A 4,707-nucleotide genomic window follows, 5' to 3' on the forward strand; every position below is an offset into this window, starting at 1 on the left:
GATTCATATATAATTTACATATGAATCACATGTAATTCACAAGTAAATCACAAGTGATTCACATATGAATTATATGTGATTCACGTGTAAATCACATGTCATTCACATGTAAATCACAAGCGAATCACATATGAGTTACATATGAATTACATGTGATTCACATGTAGATTACAAGTGAATCACATATGAATTACATATGATTAACATGTAAATAACATGTAATTCACATATGAATTACATGTGATTCACATGAAAATCACACGTAATTCACATATGATTGACATGTAAATCACAAGTGAATCACATATGATTCACATGGGTGTTCTTGCATTAATCAATTTTTTTTTAAATTTCTTGTAGATTTTGAAGAATTTGTGGAAAATATTGAAGATGTGAAAAGTGAAAACTTGAAGAACATATGAAATTTTTGATATGAAGAAATGATCATACTGTGAATCTTTGTAGTTTTTATATTTTTTATATTTTATTTTGTATCGAATCTTGTACTATTATGTTTATAGATTAATTAATAAAATTGAGATTTTTTATAATTTACTTACGAATACTATAGTATAAGAAATATGCATATATGCATTTGAAAAAGTATATATATATATATATATATATATATATATATATATATATATATATATATATATATATATATATATATGCACCTAAAACGTTGATTGCAGTTTTTTTTTTAAATGCAGTTTTTTTTTTGAAAAAATATGCAGTTTTTTTTAAAGTGCAGTTTTTATAAAAATAAAATGCACTTTAAAAAAATACAGCTTTTTTAAATAAAAATTGATTTTTTTTGAAAAAATTGCAGTTTAAAAAAAATTTCAATTTTTTTTAAAAGTTCTTATTTTCTGAAAAAAAAATTAAAAAAATCTCCATTTTATAAAAAAAGAAAAATCAAAAATCATTTAAAAAAATTTCCAAAATTTGATTTATTAAGTTAATTTTTAGAACTTTTTATTAATATTTCCCATAACAAAAAAAACTAAACATTAAATGAGATCGGTAAGATAGAGATCATGCGCTTAATGAGTTAATTTTGATCTAACGCTCCACCTTTAGTTCTCAGGTTCTCGGGAAACTATGAGTTCTCAACGGATCTCACCCCTATATATATATATATATATATATATATATATATATATATAGTTAGGTTCATATATAATCTTTAATTATTATGTGACTATATGGCTGATTCTAATCCAGTCAATTAAAAACGTATAGTAGTAATTTAATATATAAATCAATTAGTTAATTTTAAATGATGATACTATAATTATGGTAAGTGAAAGTAACAAGGGATTTGATTTCAAATCCACCAGGTATAGCTCAACCTAATTTTGAGAGGCTATTTTGGGGAAAAATTGGATACACTCATATCAAAAGAAAAAGAGGAAGAACGACAAACACAGAAGACCATGCCGGAGTTATGGATTCGACTTCCCCACTTGCCTACCCCTTTTTAAACTACAACATAGTTACCTTTTATGCTTAAACCCCTATACATAAGCATCCTCTCTTCTAGCCATGTGAAACTATAACATCACAGGATAACAATCGACCGGATATACCAACTACTTACAATTACCTGTTACCACCATACACTGCCTCCTAAATGTAATCTTCAACACCATAGAGGTTCGACATAAATACCTTCTGTTCTATTCGCCACCCTCCAGGTAGGTTGTTACATAAGCTTGCGTTCATCTTCTTTCTTTCTCTTCTACATCTACGATGGATCAATGATGAGATCCAATAAACCCTAACTTGTTTTACTACATTTTTTCATAGAAAATCCCTAAAAATAACATTATTCTGCCGTCTCCCACTTCATTTTTGAAAAAAAAATGTTTTGATTCCAACAAAGCAAATATTGGAGCCTGGGATAGCGTTTGAAGTCAGAAATTAAGATGTCTTAGGAGATTTGAAAATGTGTTACTCTGGAAGCGATTTTTACATTTATTTTGTTGTTTATCTTCCCTTATGTTGAGTAACGATTAATCATTTTATTGGAGTCGATAGATTTTGTTGCAGGTGTAATCAGCACCATCATACAACAATGGCATTCCATTGCTCTGTTATTGGACCTATGTGACATGGATCTGTCAGGATTTCAACAGCTTCAAATTGATTTCAAGATGAAGAATATAGACATGCAAGTCAATCTTTATTCATCAGTTTAAAAAATACTTCAATTATCATCTTCATTTAAAAATCTGTTTATCCCTGTTTTGGCCTATTATTGACCTTTCTTCCAATATTTGCAATTTGGGTGATTCCGGACCTGTCTTTCAATATATGGAGCATTTATCTTCTGTACAAGAAACTATGTAATTTGTTCTATCAAATCTATTTATTCCTTTTTCTTGTATTTATTTCTTATTGTTTTGATGAAAATTTTCTTTGCTGGTCGTGTTTCTATGCATCTTGTTACCAGATTTGTATATTGTTGCCTTTACTTTCCTATTATACATGTGTTCTCTATTAGTCCTAGTGTTATGTAGACGTTGACATGTCATCTAATTCATTCATACTCTGAAGCAAATTTATTGGAAGATGATGATAACCTTATCTGCACTTTGAGAATTTTAATAAATGATGACATACTACAATATTCTTTAAGAATACATGTTATATAGTATTCTTTAAGAATACATTGCTTATTTAAGAATACATACTACAATATTCTTTCATAATGTTTTTCAATATTTTTTCGTAATGCTGCCAAAATAAAAGTGGTGATTTTGTTCTTCCTCTTTGTTGCTGCAATATTCTTTCAGAATTGCACATACTGTCTTCTTGACTTTCATTATGTTCTTTGAGTTGTCTATATTCCAAACAAGTAAAGACTAATGACTTCATTTTATTTTTAATATAGTAATCTTGCCTCTAAAATCAAGTAAATTGAAAGTTGTTACGATTTTTTTATCATGTTTATATGATAAATTCAATTAAAATACACCATTTTAGGGATTAATTATTAATCACCAGCCATACATCTCTCTTTCTCGGAGACCCTACACTACTACGATCATCAAGCCACCATCCAGTCTCCGTCGATTAGCTCTTCAACATGTTCATATGATTTCAGCTCTCTTTCTATCACCAGGTAAATTGGAATGTAGTTTGATTTGGTTTTAATTATTTTGAGTTTTGATTCTTCTTTCATAATGTTTTTCAATATTCTTCCAGAATGTTATCAAAATAAAAGTGGTGATTTTGTTCTTCCTCTTTGTTGCTGCAATATTCTTTCAGAATGTACGTTGCGATGGTATAATGAAGCTGTTTCACTTTTTTTTATTCGGGAGACAAAAAAGCATTTGAAATTTGGGAATTTTGTTTTTTTTTTGCTTAAATTTACTATTTTTTTATTCTTTTCATTTGTTTTTGTAGGTCATGAACAAGGGATAAAAGCTTGACAGCAGCCATTCTCATAAAATGTTATCCTCATATAATTCGATTTTATGACATTTATTGTCACAAAATGTTTTGATCAAGGACTTGAATATAGTAAAGATAAATGGTGCGTGAAGGGTCCGTAGGATTGATGATTTGTTTTCAAGCAAGGGCACTAGATAATCCTTACAAAACAAAAAAGAGCCAATACAAACCTATAACACCTTCATTGTAGTATTTAGTTCCTCGTATTGTACAAATATCGATCCATAATGTTTATGGAATTGTACTTTATTTTCATTCTCATGACAATGTTAGATTTGTAGTTTTAAACTATCTTCATCCTTATGAGAATGTCGTATTTTTATATTTGAATTTTAAGTTCTTATTTTATTTTCTGCCTTATTCTTTAAGAATATTTTTTTTACTATTTCAAGAATGTTGGTTATGCACTTGAAATTAACGTCTTATTCTTTAAGAATGTTAAACTATTCTTCAAGAATATCAGTTATTAAATCTAAATAATGTCTTATTCTACAAGAATTTCTTACAAAAATGTCATTCATAATCATTCTACAAGAATTTCGTAATGTTGTATCAACCCCAAGAATTATTAAACGATTGTAATTCATAAGAATAAGAATGACATAAAATGAGTCACAACAATTAATTCTTACTTGTTATCATGATCAAGAAAAAAATCAAATATTATAGGTGGAGAAAAAAAGAAAACCTAATTCTTAAAGAATGAAATATGTTTCATGTTTTGTTTTTGAGTACTGTGTAAAAATGATTAAAGTACATAAATAAAAAAAATTAAATTTAAATTGATATCCTATGAAAATTCACCTTCCATATATACTTTTTAACAATTAATTAAATGCAATTATATAGTAAATGCTACCACATGTTAATAACATGTCCATCATATCCCAATCATTCATTTATTTTAATCCAATGGATAAGAATTAGTTATACATTCATACAATATTTGAAGTTCACATTTAATCATAACCCTATATATATATGAAGAATATCATTATAGCACAATGAACTTATGCCTTTTGTCCGACTTGACTAATTATGTTTTATTTTTTTATTTTTTTTTGCGCAATAAGTCATCTAACTTTTACTGTACATATAAATTTAACAATTATCGTTAGTTTTTAACCATTCATCCGTTAACCGGTTATTTTAAATTACACAAATGACCCCTATGACTTAAATTTTTTTCGTAGTTGGTACTTTACCAACTATGATTTAAATTACACAACAAAAATTGTCATAGTT

General features: G+C 27.3%; 1 long non-coding RNA gene across 1 annotated transcript; it reads left to right on the top strand.

The window, feature by feature from the left end:
- Nucleotides 1-1,354: 1,354 nt before the first annotated feature.
- LOC128133851 (uncharacterized) lies at nucleotides 1,355-2,392 on the top strand. The gene is made up of 2 exons (XR_008232159.1): nucleotides 1,355-1,700; nucleotides 2,044-2,392. It is a non-coding gene; the product is annotated as an uncharacterized LOC128133851 (long non-coding RNA).
- The last annotated feature ends 2,315 nt before the right edge of the window (nucleotides 2,393-4,707 follow it).

The sequence above is a fragment of the Lactuca sativa genome, chromosome 4 (assembly GCF_002870075.4).
Source record: "Lactuca sativa cultivar Salinas chromosome 4, Lsat_Salinas_v11, whole genome shotgun sequence".
NCBI classification, from domain to species: Eukaryota; Viridiplantae; Streptophyta; class Magnoliopsida; order Asterales; family Asteraceae; genus Lactuca; species Lactuca sativa.